This window comes from Palaemon carinicauda, chromosome 22, assembly GCF_036898095.1.
Source record: "Palaemon carinicauda isolate YSFRI2023 chromosome 22, ASM3689809v2, whole genome shotgun sequence".
In the NCBI taxonomy this organism is placed as follows: Eukaryota; Metazoa; Arthropoda; class Malacostraca; order Decapoda; family Palaemonidae; genus Palaemon; species Palaemon carinicauda.
The window spans coordinates 16,378,243-16,403,669 of NC_090746.1; the positions used below are offsets into that span (position 1 = coordinate 16,378,243).

Consider the following 25,427-nt stretch of genomic DNA (forward strand, 5'->3'; position numbering starts at 1 on the left):
TGGTGTCTAGATCAGGAAAATGAAATTAACTAGACCGTAAGTTCCTGTCCAACAAGTTAAGATGAGAATCGGCAGCTGAAGGCCAGTCGTGAGAACTATACTTGAAACAATGTAGAATGAAAAAATTAAATCACTTCTCCAGAATAGATTGATCACCGAAAATCTCAAGAGACTTTCTTGATAAGCCATTTTTTTTGTGCATTTGAAGAAGACATAGACCCATTGTGTTTATCAAAAGTAGATTTGCAGTCCGAGAATCACACCTAAAATTTTAAAAGATTCATACAGAGATAAAGACATTATCAATGCCGGTATCCGGATGTTGAGGAGCCACTGTCCTTGACCTACTTACAATCATACTTTGAGTTTTGATAGGATTCAACTTCATACCCCATAATTTGCACCATGCACTAATTTTAGCTAGATCTCTATTAGGGATTCAGCAACCCCAGATCTACATTCTGGAGATGAAATTAATGCAAAGAGAGTAGTATCATCTGCATACGCAAAAAGCTTGTTTTCTAGGGCTAATCACATGTCGTGTATATAGTATGAAATGTAATGGATCAAGAACACTACCCTGAGGAATACTAGGTATCACATTTCTATACTCATTATGATTCCCATCAACAACTTTTTGCAATCTTTTTCTTAAAAATTCAATAATGATGCTAAGAAACGATCCACCCACTCCCAACTGTGAGTTTGAAAATAAGGTCCACATGATTAACATAGTCAAAGGGAGCACTAAAATCAAGGCCAATCATACGAACTTCCTGATTACAGTCAAGGGATTTCTGTACAGTGTTGGAGATTGTAAGAAGGGCATTACTTGCTCCAAGACCTTTACGAAAGCCAAATTGCAAACAAGGGAACAGATGATTACCTTAATCAAACCTACTAAGACTCTTTGCCAAAAGACGTTCAAAAACTTTAGATAATATGGGAATTATGAAAATTGGGCGGTAATCAGTGGGACTTGAGCTACCACAAACACATTTACATAGTGGAGTAACATTACCAATTCTCCAACAGATGCTAAAAGCTCGCCTTCTTCCTAACTTGTGCAAAAAAACAATTTTGGAGCTAAGAAATCTGCAGTCTTTATATTAAACAAAGAAAAAATACCATTAGGGCCTACACCTCCTTTAGGATCAAGGTCCATCATAAGAGCTTTAATTTCACGAGATCGGAAAGCTAAACTAGTTAGTTTAGCCTTAGGAAAACAGGAATGGGGCAGATTAAGTTTCTCATTACTCTGCTTACTGTCAAACACATCAGCCAAAAGGGTTGCCATTTCCTTTGGATAATGAGTGACAGAGCCATCTGGTATAATTTTAAGTAAAGGAGGAACTGTTGTATCTAAACCAAAGAGTGCAGATTTAAGGATAGCCCATCACTCATGTTCCTGAGTTGTACCAGAAGGATTTCTTTTATGGTTAAATTGTATTCATTTTCAGTTGATGCATAAACTCACAGAGAAAAAGCTCTAAGCTGAATATAGTTATTCTAGCTCAAATCCCCTTCCAAAAGTGATAGACCTCCTGTTTCTCCAAATAAGCACATCTACAAACATCATTGAACCATGATATGTACTGCATAAGGATTCACCTAAAATTTCTATTGATTAATTCAACAATGATATTCTAAAGGCTATAGGGACAAGGAAAAGAAAAGTAATACAAAATATCCAAAAATCATCTTTAAACATATCCAGGGTACACTCGGATACACTATTCTATTGTATTTCTCTTCCTCTGGTTTTTGAAGTTTTTTTATAGTTTATATATTAAGGATCTATTTTAATGTCATTCCTGTTCTTAAAATATTTTATTTTAATTATTCATTACTTCTCTTGTAGTTTAGTTATTTCCTTGTTCCTATTACTCACTGGGCTATTTTTCCCTGTTGGAGTGCTTGGACTTATAGCATTCTGCTTTTCCAACTAAGGTTGTAGTTTAGTTAGTAATGATAATAATGATATATGCGCACAGATACACATGCACAGTATATTGTGTGTATATATATATATATATATATATATATATATATATATATATATATATATATATATATATATATATAAGGGCCACTATGGCACTTTGAGAATCTGAATAGATGACAAATTTAAAATTCTTCCTGTCTTCAATGGTTTTAATCATATTGATTGCTTGTAAAATGGCATATAACTCTGATGTAAATACTGATGATTCTTTTGGCAACGATAATTGTTGTGTTCTATCTAAAGATACTGCAGCACATCCAGTACCCATTGGGGATTTAGAACCATCAGTATATATTGCATAGTGAGGACCTTTTCTCTGAATATGTTCTATGATAATTTGCTTGTGGTGACTCGGAGTATAAGTGAATTTTTTTGATAAATAAAACAGATGAGAACAGATTCTTGTCCTTGTCATAATCCAAGGTGGGGGAAATAAAGATGGTTGGATAAGATTCACTTTAACGTTTGTTGATTGTAACAGTCTGTTTGCCCTAATTGGGAATGGTGGTTCATGGTTGTTTATAAATATGTCCCTCTCATTAAAAAGCTTTTTTGTTGGAGAATTAGTGGATAAAATTTTCAATGCACTCCGCATTGTTACAAAATCCCGATGCAAAGACAATGGGGGTTCTCCAATTTCACATAAAACTGAGAGATTTGGGGATGATCTAAATGCTCCGCTACAAATTCTCAGGCCTCGAGTGTGTATTGGATCTAAAGATTTCAAAGTTGCTTCTGATCCTGAATCATAAATTGGGCTACCGTAATCAATTCTCGATAATACTAATGCTTTATACATCATTAGTAAAGTTGATCTCCTTGCACCCCAGGTTGTGTGAGATAATTTCCTCATTAAATTAAGAGCACTGTTACATTTGGATTTGATATATGATACATGTGCTTTCCAATTCAAATGGGTGTCAAAAATTAGTCCCAAAAACTTTACCTTATCTTGAAATTAGATTTGTACGTTGCCCAATGTTAGATTGATGTCTTGGTTCTGCTTCCATCTACTATTTTTATAAAAAATTATGGCTTGAGTTTTTTCTGCCGAAAGTCTAAAACCAACAGATGTGGTCCACGCTAGTATTTTTCTAGTGGCACCATTTAGAATCCTTTGTAAATGACGCAGGCTATTGGAGGAATAGTAAATTGCAAAGTCATCTACATATAGACTACTTTTCACTCCTTGTGGCATTTGATTAACAATGTCGTTAATTGCCAATGCAAAAAGAGTCCCGCTTAAAACACTGCCTTGCGGTACACCACTGTCAAGATTAAAAGATTCGGAGTAAATGTTATCAATACGAGTTTGAAACGTTCTTCCACCAATAAAATTTCTAATAAAAATAGGAAGGTGTCCTCGAAAACCACTCTGATGTAAGGATTTTAGTATCGAGTGTCTCCACGTTGTATCATATGCCTTTTGAATATCAAAAAATATGGCTATTGTGATCTGTTTTCGTTCAAAGCCTCTATGTATATAATTTTCTAAATGTGAAAGTGAATCCAAAGAAGATCGTTCTGATTGTGAGCCAAATTGAGAAGTTGATAGAATATTATTTCGACGTAAACACCAATTTAGTCTATAATTTACCATTTTTTCCAGTAATTTACATATGCAACTGGTTAATGAAATTGGTCTGTAATTGTTTGGAATACTTGGATCTTTCCCTGCCTTTACTATTGGTATTACTATTGCATGTTTCCATGCCTTTGGAAATAGGTGTTTGGTCCAAAGATGATTGTAAAAATCCAATAGATATGCTTTAGCTAAAGGGGCTAGATTTCTAATCATATCGAAATTTATCTTATCTTTACCCGGGGCTGTTGACCTACAATTAGATAAGGCAAATTCCAACTCCTCTTCAGTGAATCTTTTATTGTAATAGATATCCTCCATCGTATCAAAGTTTAATGGTGTTGCTTCTTCTCTTCTTTTAATGGCTCGAAAGTGGGCATCTAAATTATCAATGCTGCTTATATTTTCAATATTATGGCCGATAATATTAGAGATTGTCTGAGTATCATGTATTAACGAGCCGTTATGCATTAATGCGTGTCTCGCTGGTTTGCTGTAAGAGCCATTAATCTTCCTAAACTTCTGCCACACCTTCTGCACAGAAGTATTATCCGATATGCTTGACACGTATTTTTGCCATGAAATTATCTTGCCTTTAATTACTTCCCCTCTGAATTTAGAAGAAACTCTATTAAAATATGGTTTCAACACACTAATTTCTATTGCTATGTCAACCAGTTTGTTTATTTTATTCCCTAACATTAGGGGACCTGTGCTCAAACGTTTGAATCTTTTATTTAGGGTTTCTAATTTTGTTCCAACTGCATGCTTTTCGTTTATCAGCTGGGTTAATGTCTCTGACCACCATGGGACTGAATGTTTTAACTGTCGGGTGCCAGTCAGAGGTATCGATTTATCAGCCGCTTGTGTGATAAAATTCACAACGTCATCATTTGTTTTATCATGATCTTGGGAGTAATCAAAGGGAGGCACTTGCTTAGTGTAAAACTTGAACTTATCCCAGTCAGCTTTATCTGTATTATATCGTTGAATCGAAGAAGTTGGTGTATGTCCTAATATGGTAATCAAAATAGGAAAATGATCACTGGTAAACAGGTCGTCTAAGACATTCCATTCGAACCTATCAACAATATTATTGGAACACAGAGTTAAATCTATTGACGTATAGGTTCCATGAGCTTTTGAATAGTAAGTGCTACTCTCTGCCTCATTTAATATACAGAGGTTATGATCATTCATCATCTGTTCAACCTTTGAACCATTTATGTCAACATCAACACAATTGGTGTCCCATATGGAGTTATGGGAGTTGAAGTCTCCTAGTAATAGTATATCCTCTTACATATTTGGGAGTACTTTAGGTAGATTTTGTATATCATAGTTGAAAGAGGGTTGATTGTACATATTATAGATATTAAAGGAGTTGTTATTTAGATGTAATCTAACTCCAGATAATTGAAATTCTGATGTGTTGAATATTGAAGCATCATAAGTTACTTTATTATGAACATATACTGCAGTCCCTAAAGTATTGGGAGAAGGGATTGAGCGAGATGCTAAATTGTAGTTTCCTATTGAAGGTACAGTATCATTAGTATGTTGTAAGCATATTGCAATAGGGTTATAATTTTTCAATAGTCTTTGGATTTCCCCTAGATGTAAACGGGTTTTAAGACCATTAATATTCCACTGAATTATGTAAGGGTTGAACGTTATGGCGAAGAAGATAAATTTCCACTGGGTAAGGCATTATTTCTGCTTATTCTGTTGGAGACGGGTTTCTGCTTGACTACGCTAGTTGTAGTTTTTGAATCAAGATTTGGTTCCTTGGGTATGGCTCCCTGGGTTTTACCCTTGTTTGTATTAGCTTCCTGGGTGTCATTTGGATTAAGGTTAAGTTTTTCTATAAATTTTTCCGGTTGGAGGGTGCCTGTTGCACGTTTCTTTATTAGATGGTCAATACACATACAACCAGCATTGTGGCTTTCTAATTTGTCATACTGGTTTTTGTTTTTGTTCTTAGTAAAATTATCTATTATATTATTCATCTTATGTACATTTAGATTTTTAGGGTCATTGAATTCTGCCATGAAGCAATCGTTACAACCACATGAAACTCTGTGTGTTGTATTTTCTGCCATTGTTTTACGTGAAAGCATTAGTTTTCCAGTCGTACCTAGAACTGGAGAAGGGCTTATTTCTTTAATGGGTGCATTATTATTCGACTTGCTTTCACTTCCTTGAGGGTCATTGGGATTCTTATGGACTTCAACGTTTATCACTTGTTTAGTGATGTGGTTATTGACCGTGTTAGGTTCGGATCCAGAATTTAGGAGTTCTAGTAATTTTTCGATATCCATTTCAATTGCATCTGGTATAAATTCGATATCATTTGTTTTTTTGGGTTTGGGTGGTGTTGTATCTTCAATTACTCTTTTCTTGCTCACGCATTTTGATTTATGGGGCTCGATATCAACCATCTCTATTTCTCCTATGTTTTCTATAGCCTTGCTGGCACTGTCTGTGGCAAGTGTATTGAAACGGTTTTGCAGTGGAATACGGTCTTCTTGCTTTAAGGGACCATTTTGGCCTACTTTGTTATTTGGTTTTTTGTTTATTCTACTGCTATTATTGTTTTCCAGAATAGCTGGAACTGGATGAGAGTTCTGTGGCTTGCTGGAATTATTGGAAATCTTGTCAGGCCTTGAGGGATTTGTTGATGAAGAAGGTGAAATCTCAGGATATTTAGATCCAGCAGTAACTGTGGGGTAAGAATTCCTTGAATTATTATTTAACTTTACTGGATTGGACAAAACTCTGGCATATGTTGGATTAGAACCATTAAGTTTTTTCCTTGCAGCACCAAAAGTTAAATGCTCATTACTGGCAGTCTCAATTATTGATTGCTCTAGTTTGTACTGAGGACACAGTTTAGAATTGGGAGAGTGAGCTCCCTCACAATGGAAACAAAACTTTTCATGAGTAAAATCGGCGGAGGTATCATGGAATTCGTTGGGATCATGAAATTCGGAACAAATATAACATCTTTTCTTATTAGTACACTTTACATTGATGTGGCCATATTCGTAACACTTATAACATTGCATTGGTTGTGGGTGGAATTTCTTGACTGGAATGTTTAAGTGTCTGATCTTGATGTAATCTGGTTGGTAATGTGATGAAAAGATTAAACAAATTGCATTATTATTCCCTTTTAGTTTTTTAGCTTTAAGAACGGTAGCTGGGCATCTTTTCAGTATATCTTCATCAGAAAATTCACTTAGATCCCTACTTTAAATAATTCCTCTTGCGTGGTTGTAAGAGTGGTGAGGAGAGACTCTCTGAATTACATCTGACGAGGAAGCTTTAAAATTATTCGAAAATACAGCTTGAGATTCGTTACCTGCTTTAATAAGCAGACAACGGCCATAGCGTGTTAAATTTCCCTGTGGAATACAGCCTACCTTTTTTTCAATACATTCATACCCCTTTATCAGATTATTACAGCCCTCCTTGTATGAAGCAACATACCAGACTGGTTCTGGTACTATTCTGGTATTTTCCAGAACTTCTTCATGCAAGGCAGAGCATTTGGGTATAAAGTCATATTCCGAGTCTTAAAACATTTTTGATACTATGCAATTTCACTCGACAAGAAAGGTCAGAAACTTTACCATTTCTTATTTCACGAAAAGCATTTGTAGCTTGTAATGTGTTACTAAAAGTGACATAAGCCTCAAATTCTTGTTTATCTTAGGAGAGCTGCAGTTTCGTTCTTGTTATATCTCCAAACTTTTTCAGAACATTATATAATTCTTTATAATTCCCATTGCGAGTAATTCCCTCACAATATAGGACCCTTGAATATTCATTTAAACTGCCAGAGTTTTTATTTCTCTGGCATCTGGGGGAAGTTGGAATGAAAGGTTCCAGAGTAATAACACTGGATGAATGCGAGTCCATCGAGTGAACTATTTTCCTGGAGGAGTCAGTCAGAGAGGAAGCGGATTGGTCGTCAACGGGTTTCGGTGGGTTCGCCATAATGACGAGAAGATTCATTTCATCTGGATATTCCCGCCACCCACCAAGGAGCCACACTTAGAGGACGGGTTCATCCCTACAATTAGGGCCGCCCTAGGGGCAATATCCAGAGATACACCCCGCCCTCAGCACTTGAGGCGTCATGACGGCCGTCAACGTCAGACCCAGCACTGAGGGAAAGGTTTGACATAAAACTCCCCTCGCTCGGTCACGTCAGGTACTCGAGTTCTTTTGAGATGGCATGCCGTCCATCCCACCTGCGTCAAATCCAAAGAGGCAGCCAAACCATAATCAAACATAAGCCAAAGTCAATAACAAGTTCATGTCCAAGAGTTGGAGATGGGAGAAAAAAGGAAAAAACATAAGGAAAAGAGAAAGTGCTGACTAATTTAGTTGGATCAAAAGCTTGGCACCAAGGACCAGTGGGGAAGCAATTCCCACCAAACATCGGAACCCAGGTGCTAATCCCTAAGCCCCCAATCCTCATCAAGGCTTCAGCATCTGGGGGGGAGCGTTGGAAGTGTTGATTGATTTTCTAAGTAAGTACAGTTTTGTTTATATTTGCTTGTCGTGATTGTGAATGATAGGAACAATTTATTAATTATCTTTGATTATAGTGCGATAGTTAAGTTAGTTAGGAGTGTTCGTAAGTGTTTTTCTTTTTTATTTTGGCAGGCCGTGATTCCTCCTTTGGAGAGATTTTGTTTACCTGGATTAATTGTTGACGACCTGGCTAATAATAAGAAAGTTGATACGGCTACTCCGATTTAGATTATTGTTGATGACCCGGACCGAATGAACTTCGATTGCTTTTATTGATGATGATGATGATGATGAGGATGATGACGACATCCAGGACCCCAATTAGGGAGGCAGTGGTGGCAACTTGCCACACAGTTTAACCTGTTAATCTCCTATTGATGGTTGTGCCGTGAAAGACAGTTCGGCAGTTTGTGAACGACTGTGTTACAAATATTATATATACACATTTAATTTTGGTGTTGGTGAACTCGTAATATATATATGTGTTTTGTGTTTTTATGTTTGGGTTGCGGTTAGTTTTAAGTTTTGTTAGGATTTATTTGATTGCAGAAAGGTTTTTTTTGTTAATTATATATCTAGTGTCAAGTTTTTGATTAGTTTTAAGTGTTCATTTTGATTGTGGATGGGTTTTGGTATTGATTATTTTAGTTTTAAGAAATATAGTTCTAAGGATATGTTTTGTTTTCGTTTCCCTTCCGTCTAAGAGTCCAGTTTATGATAAAGTAAGGGGAAAGTTTGTGTTGTGGGACAATTGTCTGGTAGAGTGATTCAAGGGTGTGGGGGTTGTTTTGCAACATCCCACCACATTATTTTGGCGCCCGAACAGGGACTGCCGAGGTGGGATTGAAGCTAGACTCTTTGACGAAGGACTGATAGGATAAGAAATTAGATTAAGGTTGAAGAAAAATGGAAGGTAAATCAAAGGCTTTGGAGGAGGAATTGCGGCATTATCAAGAACGGGAGCAGATGTTGATAGTAGAGAAAGAGAAATTGTTGCAAGAGAATAAGTGGTTAAGGTGTGAGAATGAGGAGATGCATAGGAAACTGAGGGAAATTCAAGGAACTGTAGAGAGAGTGGAAGAGGGTGTTGAGATGAGTATGCGAGAGAATGAAGAACGAATGGAGAAAAGAATGGAAGCTGTGATGGGGAGAGTAATGGGAATGATGAAAACTTTCATGGGTGAAGGCGCAGTTGGAGGAGTGGCTTCTGCTACGGGTAATGGGTTGATAGTGGAAGAGAAGGTTAAGGTAGGTGATAATGGGAAAGGAAGTGATAGTGATAGTGATAGTAATAGTAATAGTGATAGTGAGATTGAAGATAAGGGAATTAGGAATAGTAAGGATGAACAGAAATGTAATAGGAAGAATGAGAAGAAAGGTAAAAGTGATGTGAAGAAAGAGAAGAAAAAGTGTCAGGATGATAGCAAGGATGATCGTGAATGGGTGAAAGTGGTGAGTAAGAAAAGGGCTAGGAAGAGTATGATTAAGGATAGGAGTATGAGTGTGGAATTAGATTCTTTATATTCTAGCGAGGAAGTAGGAAACAAGAGGGAAGATAGCAGTGATGATAACAGTGAGAATGAACGTGATGTGTGTAAGGTACCTCGGTGTGAAAGGTTCAATGAGCATAGTAGTAGGGATGTATATGAATTTTTCAAGGAGTATGAGAGTTATTGTCAGGATAAGTATGGTGATAGTAAAAGAGTTTGGGCTAGGGAGTTAGGAGAATATTTAACTGGGTATTTGTTGACGATGTATGGAGTGATAATGAGTGTAGGTGACGTTGATTATGAAAGTGTGAAAAAGAGAATAATTGAGCAGGTAAAACGTATGAAAGGGAGTGTTAGGTATAAGCGTAAGAATGATTTTGATGAAGCACGGATGAATGCAGGAGAAGCGATATCGATGTATGTATGTAGGTTGGAAACTTTAGCTAGGAAGAAGTATGGGGATGAAGGTATAAATGAGAATAAGGAGTTAATGAAGAAGTTTTTGGCTACTGTACCCGAGAATGTTGCTGAGTTTGTTAATTTGAAACGGAAGGAGAAAATGAGGTGGACGAAAGAAAGATTGACATGGGATGATATTTTAGAGATAGTTGAGGATTACGAGTTGGATAGATGTATGAAAGTAAGTAAATCTGTGAGTGCAAGAACTGGAATGGAGGAAAGTGTGCCAGAATTTGTTAGTTTTAGAGATGCTGTTATGAGAGGACCGATGAGGGTAGCTGATAGTGTAGTAGATAGGAGTGTTAGGGCGAGTAATGTGGGAATACCTGTAAGGACAAATGAAGGGTTTAGGCAAGGGAATCAGGTTTGGAGGGATAGGAGTGTTAGTGCGCATCGAGGTATGTCAGATCGCCGTGTCCGTGATGAAAAGTGTTATAGGTGTGGGAAAGTAGGTCATAAGAAGAAAGAATGTAGACGGGGTCTAGGTGCTTGTTTTGGATGTGGTGAGGTAGGGCATAGAATTAGCGAGTGCATGAAAGAGAAAGGGGTAAAATGTTTTCGGTGTGGTATGACTGGGCACATAGCGAGTGGATGTCGTAGTAACCATATGAATGTAATTTGTGGTAATTGTGGTAAGGATGGTCATTATGCTAGAATGTGCAAGGAGCCTTGGGGTAAGTGTACTGAATGTGGTGCAGATGGGCATGTAGCTGGAGTATATAGGAAGAAGGGATTAAGTCAGCCAGGATGTTCGGGAAACTAGAGTGTATGAGGGTTCAGCTGGGTGAGTCCTCCTGTGTGTGTGTGGAAGGAATAGGATCAATGTTTGTGAGAATGGGATGAATGATTGGTTGGAAATGAGCAAGTATGAATCTTGTATGCATGAGAAGTTACGGCTGGAAAATAAACAATTAGTGTTAGTTGAATATAGGAAAAAGAGGCGTTTGAAAGTTGTGAGTAGAAAATGCAAGGGAAATTTATAGGTATAGGTAGGAATCTGAATAAGTATGACAAGGATGTAAATGTGCAAGTGTGTATGGAAGATAAATGTGTTAATACAGATGAATCATGGCTGAGTATGAATGATACCTATAGTGTGTGTGTGGCTTTTCCTTAGGTGATGTAAAAGAAAGGATGATGAATGCGAGAGTGAGAGATAGGAGAATGATTAGTAGTATGAATGAATCTTTTGCTAAAGTTGAGAATGTTTTTGATGAAATGGATGAACTGTTTACAGAAATGAGTGTAATTTTAGGGCCAGATGAGAACGAGGTAGATATAATTGTACATGATATATTAGATGATAGGGATTTAGATAGGAATAGTGTTAATGTAGCGAATGATTGTGATCAGGAAGAAGTGAATGAGAGAGTATATGGGGGCCCAGTTACTCGGAGTAGAGGTCCCGTTCCCGACTGCGACTGGGTTTATGAAAAAAATAATGTAAGTGTTGTGTGAGAAGGATTTGGCAAAGTAAGGGGGGAGGAATGTGGAGGATTTATTTTTGCTTTATTTTAATTTTTTTCTTTTGCCAAATCCAGAGAGAGAGAGAGAGAGAGAGAGAGAGAGAGAGAGAGAGAGAGAGAGAGAGAGAGAGGTTGTGTTAGCGAGCGAAAGTAGTTAGTGTATCGATCGTTTGTTTTGAGAAAGACTGTTGGTTTAAATGAGATTGTTTGTTTATGTTTTTAGCTAGGTTACGACAGTGGTGAATGTTTCGGAGCGAATGCTTTTTTGATTTGACTGCAGCTTAAGGCAGTTGTGTGAACGCTGGATTATATATATATTTCTTACCAGCGTTGGAAGTGTTGATTGATTTTCTAAGTAAGTACAATTTTGTTTATATTTGCTTGTCGTGATTGTGAATGATAGGAACAATTTATTAATTATCTTTGATTATAGTGCGATAGTAAGTTAGTTAGGAGTGTTCGTAAGTGTTTTTCTTTTTTATTTTGGCAGGCCGTGATTCCTCCTTTGGAGAGACTTTGTTTACCTGGATTAATTGTTGACGACCTGGCTAATAATAAGAAAGTTGATACGGCTACTCCGATTTAGATTATTGTTGATGACCCGGACCGAATGAACTTCGATTGCTTTTATTGATGATGATGATGATGATGATAATGATGATGATGAGGATGATGACGACATCCAGGACCCCAATTAGGGAGGCAGTGGTGGCAACTTGCCACACAGTTTAACCTGTTAATCTCCGATTGATGGTTGTGCCGTGAAAGACAGTTCGGCAGTTTGTGAACGACTGTGTTACAAATATTATATATTCACATTTAATTTTGGTGTTGGTGAACTCGTAATATATATGTGTTTTGTGTTTTTATGTTTGGGTTACGGTTAGTTTTAAGTTTTGTTAGGATTTATTTGATTGCAGAAAGGTTTTTTTTTTGTTAATTATATATTTAGTGTCAAGTTTTTGATTAGTTTTAAGTGTTTATTTTGATTGTGGATGGGTTTTGGTATTGATTATTTTAGTTTTAAGAAATATAGTTCTAAGGATATGTTTTGTTTTCGTTTCCCTTCAGTTTATGATAAAGTAAGGGGAAACTTTTGTGTTGTGGGACAATTGTCTGGTAGAGTGATTCAAGGGTGTGGGGGTTGTTTTGCAACATCCCGCCACAATGGGTATCTTGGAAAAACATATACGTCGTACTAATCTGAATACAACAACTGCTAACAAATAAGGGAAACTCGAAGTTACTCTTGAATAGCAGAGTTAAGAGATAACGACAATGCCCTAGTAGGAGGAAGCCCTAGAGATTAACCATATATACATTTGATCAGAGTCCAAAACCTCTTTGCACCCAAGCTAGGATCAGCGATGGCCAGGCAATGGCTGCTGATGACATACCAATAGACCCATTGGCTTCCCAAGGATGGTGAAATTGCAGACAGTACAAGAAAATATCGAGCTCGAGTGGGACCTGATCTCAAACTCCAGTCTAGCAGATCGCCAAGCAGGTATGTTTCCAATAGTCAACGACGTCCTACAAGGGATCATCAATTGAGGCGTTATTGTGAAAGCCCCTTACCAGCGAATATTGCTTAAGAGTCTATAGTAAGTTCAACCCAGTGCTGGCCATGTCGACGAGGAATAGTACCTTCGCTGGAAGACTGAAGAAGGCTGTGGAAACATGATATACAGACTTTTATGACCAGAAGAGATATGTAAGTCATATAAAAAACTATAATATGGCACACTATCACGACTCCGAAAAGACAAAATTGCTGATCCACAGAAATCAAAGGGTCCTACTACATCATCACTTCGTATCCATGACCGAAAACAAAGATCTAAAAATTTAGACCTTGCCCAAAACCTACCCTGAAAGAACTGATTGGCGAAACCCATATCGTTCACAGGGAAAGCATCTACTTAAGCATTTGCTTAACCTAGCCATTGTCTGATTTGTTTTTTTACAATCTTTTATTGTAAAATTCTAAAGATCCTGTATTATAGATAATAGTTCTCAAATACTTAAATGATTCTACCTCATTAATCTTTTTTCCTTCTAATGATATTTCATCTGCCATTGCATATTCCGTTCTCATCATCTGTCTTTCCCCTTTTTATCTTGAGCAGAACCTTAAGTGATATTTCCTTCATTCTGGTAAGCAAGCATTGCAAATCCTGAGGTATTTTGCTGATAAATTCATCGTCATTGACATACACCAATCCAGTTCCCTCCCTCTCCAACATCCCCAATTGTTCTACGCATTACAAAATCCATGAGGAGGATAAACAACATAGGTGACAACAAATTCCCTTGGAGTACTCCGCTGTTCACAGGAAATTCTTTTAGTGGGACTCCACTAACTTTACCTTTGTACTTGCTATACTCATGAACAGACTTAATCAAATTTATATATTTAAGAGCAATTCCACAATAACGCGGGACACCACTAAATTGGCCGGCGCACACTTTCAAAGGCTTTTATCAGTCCACAAATGCCATCAAAAGTGGATTTCTATATTCTACGCTTTGTTGTATGCCTTAAAAAGAAAATTTAGTCAGCACATCTTCTACCTTATTAGGTTAAAAAAATATAGCAGCAAGACTTATGCATGCGATTTTGAAAAGAAGAGTACCACCCAAGGCCCACAGTTAAAAATAAATAAGGGGAGAAACAGGTAAGAATAATAGTATTTTGGGGCTCAAGCCATGTCGTCCTGATGGAAGGTTCCTATTGGTAGCTTTCTAAGGGATATTTGGCTAGAGTGATATTCCCAGAGAATTAACCTTTAGGTCTCCAGAATTCTAACTCCTGGCGCGAATATCCTTAAAATTTTTCTTAAGGATATCGCATAATATGAGGGGATGTATATCTTGATACGACACATAGCAATCTTCATCCCAAATATAGTTTTTGTTTCGAGGGGGAAAAGTGGCAAAAATAGAAGGGGAGCCGTTATCAAGGTTACCCTTCCTCCCGTACTACTACGAGTATCTAGATGGCGCTGTATCCAAGATGGCGCTTATTCCTAGTTTCGTAGCGAATTCGCACGGTGGGTTTCCCTGTTGCTCTAACGTTTGTGTTCGATTATCCGAGGATTAATCATGCAATTTCCAACTTCTTCTGCCTCTGGAAAGTTGAGTATTTATTCCTTACAGTGTATAATTTTTAGCTCCTGCTTCACAGAGAAATTAGAATAATTTTAAGTGTTCGGAGCTTAGCCGATCACCGGAGGCGCCATGGGCGCTGTCGTTCATAACGCATGTGTTATTTAGTTAGCTGAACGACACTCCCGGTTGTAATAGCATGAATAATTATGAAGCTATTCAGTTAAGATTATACTAGGAAGTTATATATTATGTCGATTGTATTCATTAGAGTTTTGGCAATTTAGGTAACTGAACCTCGCCCCGCGCTAGGCTTCCTAGCCTACGCGCTTCAGTTTACTTTCATGCATGATATAGAACGACATTCCTAGTTGTAATAGCATTAGTAAATTATGAAGCTATTTAGGCACAATTATACTTATAAAGATATACATAATTTTGCATATATATCCTCTTCCTTATATCGATCGTATACGTTAGAGTTTCGGCGATTGAGGTTTTGTAATCTCGCCTTGCGCTAGGCTAACTAGCTTATGCGCTTTAGTATACTTTCATACATGTTCCCAGTTTACCCTTGTGTATCGTTTTATCAATTCATGCGGAGATAGATATCTCCTATAATTATTATATAACTCGATACTCGTCTCCTGTGGAAATTTAAGGATAATCCCTCCTTGCCTCTGAGTGCCGCCATAGGCGACAACCCTATCTTGGTCCTTCCGTAGAGTAGACACTCCGGCTTGACTAGGCTAGTGTTTTCTGTCTCTTACCTTTGCCGGCGGATAGCCGGCTTTGGTTTATTCGACAGAACCTCAGAGTATTCAGTCTTTTGCCAACGGCCGAGCAGCAGGGTGAGTAGTCACTCCCCTGCCGACTTTCAGCTGCCGGCATAGGAGGCTATGCCTCTCTAGGCCGCACTTGAAGTGGTTGTATGATGCTGCCACCTTCTCCCCTGCAGTCTAGAAGACTAGTCCTGTTCGGCAGACCCTAGGCTGAAGAATAGATATTCTTCTGCCACCTAGGATGGCGCCGATACTGAAACGAAGTTTCTCCCCTGTTGGGAGGTGGCGGCAATTCTGCCGCCTCCTCCTAACACTGTTTCGGCAGACCCTAGGCTGAAGAATAGACATTCTTCTGCCGCCTAGGATGGCGCCGACACAAACAGTTTCTCCCTTGTGTGGTAGTGGCGGCAACTTTGCCGCTTTCTTCCACACTTGATACAGGACCCTTTCCCTGCCCCTCTCTGTCCTTTAGCGACGGCCTAGCCGTCGTAACCCTGTGGCCGCCGTCCCACAATCTCACCGCTTGCGGGGTGTCGGCCGGCCTCCTACATAAGCAGCTGTATAGTCACTCAGTCTTTCCCTTAGGGACGTATGGCTCCGGGAAAGGTTGTGCCGGCTGTGACGGGTGCTGGTGGGAGACCCCTTTTCTGTCGAGTGTTCTTCAGTCCTCTCTTGGACTGCCATCCACATCTCCGGAGACGGCAGTGACCGGCAACGGGTTTTGTGGTTGGATGGAAGCCTGAATGATACATTCTCCCCTTCCATTTGAACCCTCATTCTGGAAGAAGGCAGTAAGATTAAGTACTTACACCCTTATTTATTGTTAACAAACATTTAATAAGGTAGCCCTTCACTCCATGCTTTCTCTCTCTCTGTCAGCTAGTGCTGCCAGGTACTAAACCAGTCGGCGAAAGCCACCGGCAACATGCTGGCTGGGCCGGTGCCGGGCTAGATCGTGCCGCCAGATGCTAGCTTAGCAGGCAACATGCCAGCTGAACTACAGTATACGATTATACAGTAGCCAGTATATTTGCAGTATAGATCATACTACAGACAGAAAACTATAATATATATTATACAGTAGTTATTTTCCAACATACCTTGTGTATCCTTGCACAGTCTATTGTTGAGACCAATCATATATCGAAAGAAAAGATTTCTTTTAATATACTGATAGCTAATCAGTTAACAGTTTACCTCCCAATATTAAAACCTTTTGAAGGGTCAGTGTTAAGATACACTTATCTACCCCTAGGGGTTAGAACCCTTCCTTTGCGTTTCCTGAATAGGAAGACTCTATGGCTTTAATTTTGGGGGAGGTCACAGCAATTGGCTGGACAGGAAACACAAGTAGGTGTCTTTCCTAGTTCCTTTCTAGCTTGACTATCCTAAGCTATAATGGTTAAAATATTAAAAGTAATATTTTACAGTACATATTTGTTTATCAAGTGAGATAAACTACCGCATACTCATTTAAATTTCCTCTCTTTACAGGAGGACCAAGTGAAGTGCGAAGTCATCTTCTGCAACGTCAAGAGTAAGGACTTCTGCGGCCATAGAGTGTGCAGGGCTCATGCCCCCTGCACCACTACTAAAGAAGCTCTACGGTACTGGGACCCCCAAGGCTGCAGCATATGCTGGGCCTTAGTTACCGAAGCTTTTGATGACTCCAAGTCAGCGGAGTCAAGGGATGCAGCACGAGAAAAGCTGCGTAGATGGGTACGTGGGTTCCAGAAGAACTCGACGGGACCGTACCTTCCTAATGAAAAGATGTGCAACTTGCTGTTCCCTAAAACGGGTATTGAAGCTGTCATACCCCAGACTCGACCCGAGATTCCATACGTCCAGATTGCTGTCGAAACGGAAGTCGGTGACGCTTTACAGGGCATGGACATCTATCAAGAGGAGAGGATTTCTGAAGTGTCCTTGGACACTGAGAATGATCTTCTCAATGAAGGTCACGAGGAGGAGTCTACATTGACTCCTGAAGAAGATAATGAAGGTGATTCGGAGTCCCTTCTGTCGGTGCCGGCTCTGGAGCCGTTACTTTCAACATCTTCCGCCCCTCCATCAGATGACATGAGACAGGCACTGGCCAATCTTACGGTGCTGATGGAGAGCATTCGCAAACAAGGCGAAGAAAGGGAGGCGAAACTCGAAAGACAAATCGCTTGACTCTCCGCCTCCTGTGGGTCTCACAAGAGACTCAGAGTTCAAGACCTCCCAACCTGCTCCGAAACTAATCCCTGGATATATGCGGAGTACATGCCGATCACTAACGGCAAACACTATTTTATTTCGGAGAAATTGGGAGCCGTCCCTATTGACGACATTCAGTTCTGGCCAAGCTTCAATGCTTACCCAGACTGCTTCATTCGTCTGAAGCTGGAACCAGCGTTGAAGGAAGAGACGGAACCCAAGGAGGTCATAGTATTCGACCATGACAAGGCACAGGCTCTTTTGTCAAACAGCCTAAAGCAGGTGGGCTACACTAATTCTAAGGTGTTTGCCCTCAGCAAGAAACATCCTACCTTTCTTGCTCCAGCTTCAATAGCCTTCCCATTTACATCGAAGTCTCTTAAAGCCATTGTCAAGGCAATAGAGGCAGGAAAACCTTGTCCTACACTGGATGAGTGTAGACCTTTGTCGTTAGCCCTCCCCATGGAGGATAAGGATTGGAAGGAAGTCCACCTTACCTTCTCAGTTGGGAAGTTGGAGGCAGATATTGCTGGACGTCAGTTCAATGAGAATCTCCCAAAGCTGTGAGACTTTCTCTTGCGTAGGGAGGAAGAAACGAAAGAAAGACTAGTGGTATCTCTATCCCTACAGAATTGTTTGGAGAGGACCGCAGGCATAAAGAGCACCCCAGATATGAACATGGTCATGGCCAAGATGCACATGGCTACCTTGGTAAAGGACCTGTACGGTTTTATTAAAGCCAGAAAGGCTTGTAGAGAGTTTGTGTTTGCTTCAGCAGCTGTAAAACACGAACCCAGGAAGCTGATAGCTTCCAATATCTGAGGTAAAGACCTCTTCCCAAATGAAGCGGTCAAGGAGGTAGTTGACAAGGCCGCCACAGAGAATAGAAACCTTCTCCAGAAGTGGGGCATGTCATCTAAAAGGAAGTCTTCTCCAGATGAGGGTCCCCAGCCTAAGAAGAAGACTAAGAGACATAGATTACCCTCTCGGCCTGCCAAACAACATCCCACAGTCACCATGACCGTGGTGCCCCAAGTGGTTGCTCAACTGCAATCCACTTACCAGATGGTACCTCAACAGCTAGTTGCCCAGTCACCAGCATTTAACCCTACGTTTGAGAGGCAGTCCACTACCTTTCATCCTAAAGGTAGAAGCTCTAGACGGGGCTCCTCAAAACACCCCTCACGAGGCAATGGGGTTAAGGGAGGACGCGGTCAGGGAGGTAAATCCTCCAGAAAACAGAAGCAATGAGATGCTTCAGGTAGGACGGAGGCTCCAACAATTTCAGGATCGTTGGACCTTCGATCCTTGGGCCCACAGCCTAATCAAGAACGGACTTGGATGGAGCTGGAGCGAGGCTCCACCATCATTTCCTCAATTCTTCCATCACTCCACCCCCTTACTGGAAGAATATACCGTAGAACTATTGAGCAAACGGGTAATAAGGAGGGCAAAGTCCATCAAATTCCAGGGAAGGCTGTTTTGTGTTCCCACGAAGGACTCAGAAAAACTCAGAGTTATTCTGGACTTGTCACCACTCAACAAGTTCATCGAGAACAACAAGTTCAAGATGTTAACCCTTCAACACATAAGGACCCTGTTACCAAAAGGGGCGTACACAGTCTTGATAGACCTGGCAGATGCTTACTGGCATATTCCAGTCAACCTCCCCCCTCTCCTCCTACCTAGGATTCAGGCTACAGAAGAAGAAGTACGTCTTCAGAGCCATGCCCTTTGGACTAAACATAACCCCAAGGATTTTCACGAAACTTGCAAACACAATCGTTCAACAACTACGCCTAGGAGGCTTTCAGGTAGCAGCGTACCTGGACGACTGGCTGGTGTGGGCAGCATCCAGGGCGGCTTGTCTGCAAGCATCCAAGAAAGTGATCCAGTTCCTGGAACATCTGGGATTCAAGATCAACATCAAGAAGTCTCGACTTTCTCCAGCTCAAGAGTTTCAATGGCTGGGAATCCATTGGAATTTGAAATCACACCGTCTCTCCATTCCCCCAGGGAAGAGGAGACAGATTGCAGGATCTGTCAAGAGACTACTGAAATCCGACAGGATCTCAAGACACCAACAGGAAAGAGTACTGGGCTCTCTCCAGTTGGCAGCGATGACAGACCCAGTGCTAAAAGCACAACTTAAAGATGCGTCAGGAGTCTGGAGAAGATACGCATCAAACGCTCGAAGAGATCACAGGAGACCGATACCGACCTTATTACGATCACTTCTCAAGCTATGGTCGAAGGCCAAGAACCTAAAGAAGACTGTGCCCTTGCAACCACCTCCACCATCGGTGACTATCCACACTGATGCCTCGATGGAAGGATGGGGAGGTCACTCCCATCAATGAAAAGTCCAAGGGACCTGGTCTTCTCTATTCAAGACCTTTCACATCAACATTTTGGAGGCCATGGCAGTTCTTTTGAGGTTGAAGAAACTCTCCCCTCGCAGATCAGCCCACATCAGGCTGATCCTGGACAGCGAAGTGATAATGAGATGTCTGAACCGTCAAGGCTCGAGATCGCCCCAGATCAACCAAGTGATATTGGCCATCTTCCGCCTGGCGGAAAGAAGAGATGGCATTTATCAGCAGTTCACCTTCAAGGGTTCCGCAATGTGACAGCGGACGCTCTATCCAGGCTCAAGCTGATAGAGTCAGAATGGTCCCTAGACGCAGACTCATACTCCTTCATCTTGCATCTAGTCCTGGAACTGGAGATCGACCTCTTCGCGACGAGCGACAACAAGAAACTACCTTGATATGTAGCCCCATATGAGGACCCTCTAGCGGAGGCAACGGACACCATGTCCCTTGACTGGAACAGATGGAACCGGATTTACCTGTTCCCTCCGACCAATCTCCTAATGAAGGTCCTCAACAGGCTGAGATCATTTTCGGGGAACGGCAGCTCTAGTGGCTCCCAAGTGGCCAAAGAGCAACTGGTTCCCTCTGGTAATGGAACTGAAGCTGAGGCTGGTCCCTCTTCCGGACCCAGCGCTATCTCAACTGGTCAAGAAGTCGACTGTCATCGCTTTATCACAGAGAACCCAAGACCTTCATCTCATGATTTTCTCTCCTTAGCGATAAAGAAAAGATTTGGGATCTCAAAAGGCAGTATAGATTTCTTAGAAGAATACAAGTCTAAGTCAAAAAGGAGACAATATGAATCGTCTTGGAAAAAGTGGGTTGCTTTCGTCAAAGCAAAAGGACCAAAAGAAATCTCAATGGACTTTGGTCTGTCCTTTTTTATCCACCTTCATAGACAAGGTCTGGCAGCCAACACAATAACTACGTGTAAGTCGGCTCTGACTAGACCTCTGCTATATGCCTTCCAAGTGGACCTCTCGAATGAAATCTTTAACGAGATCCCTAAGGCATGTGCTAGCCTCAGGCTTGCAGCCCCTCCGAAGCCCATTTCATGGTCTGTCCCTGGACAAGGTCCTACACTATGCTTCAACAGTAAACAATGAAGATTGCTCTCTTATGGATCTGACTCAAAAAGTCATTTTCATGTTTGCTATAGCCTTGGGGGCTAGAGTTAGTGAAATAGTGGCCCTATCCAGAGATGAGGGCCATATTCACTTCACAGAAGCGGGAGAACTGAATCTTTTTCCTGATCCAACCTTTCTCGCTAAGAACTAGCTACCCACTAAGAGATGGGGCCCTGGAGAATCTGCCCTCTGAAGGAAGATGTCTCGCTGTGTCCAGTGGAATGTCTAAAGGTCTATCTTCGAAGAACTTCAGACTTCAGGGGAGGACAGCTCTTTAAAGGAGAAACTAAAGGATCAAACTTATCCCTTAAACAACTGAGGGCGAAGCTCACCTACTTTATTCGCAGAGCGGATCCTGACATTACACCCGCAGGTCATGATCCAAGGAAAATTGCTTCATCACTGAACTTTTTTCAGTATATGAACTTTGAGCGTCTTCGCTCATACATTGGATGGAAGTCATCCAGAGTCTTTTATAAACATTATGCAAAACAGGTGCATGAGCTGAAGCATTTTGTGGTGGCGGCAGGTAGTGTGTTAAAACCTGTCGTCTAGTACTGCGATGAATAGTGAATTGATTGGGATTCTCAATTCTCGGGTAAAGGTGTTGACATCTTCCAGTGCAATACTTGTTAAGTGAGTGTCACCATGGTGACACTAAAGACTGTTCAAATTATTTCAGGAGGAGAAATATACAGATAACAGCCGTGCCGTGTGTACTTTACACTGTGTTGATAATATCCAACATTACAGAAAACTATACTAGAAAATTTTATTAAATTTTCAAATTCAAGTGTGGCACTAATCATTTTTTTCCCTTTCAGGTGGAAAATTTTTTTTTCTGTATTATGTTGACTAAGTATATTTCTCATTACATATATTAACATATATTTCACATGTTACTTTGTTTGGTCATTTATTGTTGATTAATGTATATCAATGTATAATTGTGTCTTATTTCGCCCTACAATTGATAAAATAAAGTATAAGCCAGAGTTTTTCCAACCTAGGTAAAACTGCATAATATTGTATGTCTGGACAATATATATAGTTGATACTTTTGCTCCAACACGAGATACAGACAGTGAGACTTCTGTATATCTAGTTGATGCTATGTTCCGATACATTATACAAACAGTGAGACTTGTATATCTATCTGATGCTATGTTTCAGCACAAATATACAAACAGTGAGACTCTTCTATATCTAGTTGATGTTATATTCCAACACAGTATATAAATCGTGAGACTCTTGTTTATATAGTTGATGCTATGTTCGTTCATACATTATATGCAAACCTTGAGACCCCTTTCCTACTCTCTAGTATGACTCTTTCCTGTAGGGGGCAGGAAGCACTAAAATTGTCTATGATTAGTAGTAATGACGTGTAACGATAACATCATATGTCTCAATGGTCTGGATGACCATAGGAAAATTTGTCCCAAGGTTGAGGCACCTATAAAATCCACAGATACAGTACTTTCTAGTAATTCTCTGGTAAACTTCCATCACGACGACATGGCTTGAGCCCAAAAAACGGATTTTGAGCGAAGCAAAAAATCTATTTTTGGGTGAGATAGTCATGTCGTCCTGATCGCCCTCCTTTTCTATAGAAAAGGCCTTGGCAGGATCCCTCCCAAAATTACTATATCTGTAGCACCATGCTCAATGCTACAAGGAATAAGCGCCATCTTGGATACAGCGCCATCTAGATACTCGTAGTAGAATGGGAGGAAGGGTAACCTTGATAACGGCTCCCCTTCTATTTTTGCTACTTTTCGCTCTCGAAACGAAAACGCTAGTTCGTGGTGAAGATTGCTATGTGTCGTATCAAGATATACGTCCCCTGATATAATGCGATATCCTTAAGAGAAATTTTAAGGATATTCGCGCCAGGAGTTAAAATTCTCAAGACCTAAAGGTTAATTCTCTGGGAATATCACTGGAGTCAAATATCCCTTAGAAAGCTACCAATAGGAACCTTCCATCAGGACGACATGGCTATCTCACCCAAAAATAGATTTTTCGCTTCGCTCAAATTCCGTTTATTATTATTATTATTATTATTATTATTATTATTATTATTACTAGCCAAGCTACAACCGTAGTTGGAAAAGCAAGATGCTATAAGCCCGAGGGCTCCAGTAGAGAAAAATAGCCCAGTGAGGAAATGAAATAAGGAAATAAATAAGGAAATAAATAAATAAATAATATAAATGATGAGGACAAATTAACAATAAATCATTCTAAAAACAGTAACAACGTCAAAACAGATATGTCATATATAAACTATAAAAAGACTCATGTCAGCCTGTTCAACATAACATTTGCTGTAACTTTGAACTTTTGAAGTTCTAGTGATTCAACTACCCGATTAGGAAGATCATTCCACAACTTGGTCACAGCTGGAATAAAACTTCTAGAATACTGTGTAGTATTGAGCCCCATGATGGAGAAGGCCTGGCTATTAGAATTAACTACCTGCTTAGTATTACGAACAGGATGGAAGATACAGGGAATAATAATAATAATAGGGAGAGAGAGAGTGTGTGTTAGGGTTGTATTAAGTAGGGTTATGTGCTAAGACATTTGATTGCTTAAAGAATATCTGATAACCAAAAATCACGCTTAATATAGTTTTGATAAAAAGATACATCTTAAATCTTAAAAGAGGTGTGGACAAAAAAAAAAAAAAAAAAAAAAAATATTATCGATGTAAAATTTAGGTTTAAGGAAATGTAAGGAAAAGTTAAAAAATGTTAATATTCTGTAAAGAGGATAGTAAACAGAGGAGGAAGCAATATTTCATCGCATGACTGCAATCAGACCTGCAGTGACTCGCGTTAATACATGTTTCCAACGTGCAGTTTTCTTGATAGACCATTCAATGTTAATCATTGCATTTATAATTTATCGATTGGAACCCATAAAAATTATACAATGGTTTAACTGGTGTAAAAAAAAAATTAGATTTATCCTTATCAAAACTATTATTAAGCAGGACTTTTTTTTATCATAGTTCCCTTTCATTGTTACAGCTGGGTAAGTCAAAGGAGGCGTGAGCCTAAACCAGCAAGCTACCTATCTATGACAAATAATAATACCAATTCCCTAATATCGCAAGAGGGTCTGCCCCTCTTTTATTCTTCTCCTGTACTTCACTCTCTCCCTATTTCCTTAATCTTTCCCATCCCGAGTACCTGCCTTTGAGCTATAAACTGGATTGTATCCAGGGGTACTCTTCCTTTCCCCATATTCCCCACTTCCCTATCCTTATTATTATTATTAACCTGTCTATGCCATTAACATTGGACCGTTCGGGGCGATCACGGTGGGGACTGGGGAATTCCAGCCAAGCCTTCCTAGTTATAAATGCTTCCCAAAAACAACGTGTCACCCTGTAGATGCCAAACTAATAATGAATATATTTAGCGGAGATAAAGTTGCTTGTTTGTAGAAACACCGACCTTCACTTCACAGAAATAACAGTAAAGACTATTGCCTAAAGTACGTCAATGTACAGTAATGTTTTCAAATGTGTAAACTAAAATAAGAAGGCATCTTAGTCAGGACTCGCGTTCATCACAAAAGAAGGTTTTTCCCAATTAGCAGGTGGTAAACAGCGACACATTATCCATTGACGACACTTCAGTGCATAGCGAACTCATAATCACGTATTACAGTATTATTCCCTAATGGTATCATAATTGTGGTCAAATTCTTAAATCGGTTCACAAACAAGAGTAGAATTTTTAAGACAGTAAAACGAACCTTTTGAAGCGAAAACATCTAACACTGACAGCACAAGGGATGGCGCTTGACACTGGGGCTAGGATAGAACAGACTAAGCTGTACAATACTTTTGTGCCAGCAGAACACTGCTGGCTGACGTAAGAAATTACACTCATGACCTTGAAACTTGTTTTTGCAACTCCAATCTGGTTGTAATTCCTAGGGTTAATCCCTACATGTACGTTTAAATTTTCTCAATAGATTTGTCAATCTTGTATAAAAACTCCCAGTCTTTTCACAAAAAAATTATCAACTCATTAATCATTCCAAAGTTCTTTGGGCTTAATACCATTCTCATGACCTGGCAACACCGGTCAGAGTCAAACTCACGTGGGGCTATGATATTTGGTCTAAAAGTCTCCGTCCGTAGAAAAGCTTCGGAAAACCTACTGAACTGAACTGTTAATTTTTGTGATGAGAAATCCCTCTCCTCGGATATTTACGTCTAAAAGAAAATTTCTCGCAATTATATATTAAACATTCGATTTTATTTTAGG

At 39.8% G+C, this 25,427-nt stretch overlaps 1 protein-coding gene across 1 annotated transcript in view; it reads right to left on the reverse strand.

Annotated features, from left to right (window-relative positions):
* The window catches only part of LOC137616342 (transient receptor potential cation channel subfamily A member 1 homolog), a 58,893-nt gene extending 33,890 nt beyond the window's left edge, over positions 1-25,003 (reverse strand). The window contains 1 exon segment of the mRNA XM_068345996.1: positions 24,910-25,003. The gene's annotated coding sequence lies outside the window, so the exon portion shown is untranslated.
* Positions 25,004-25,427: the final 424 nt, after the last annotated feature.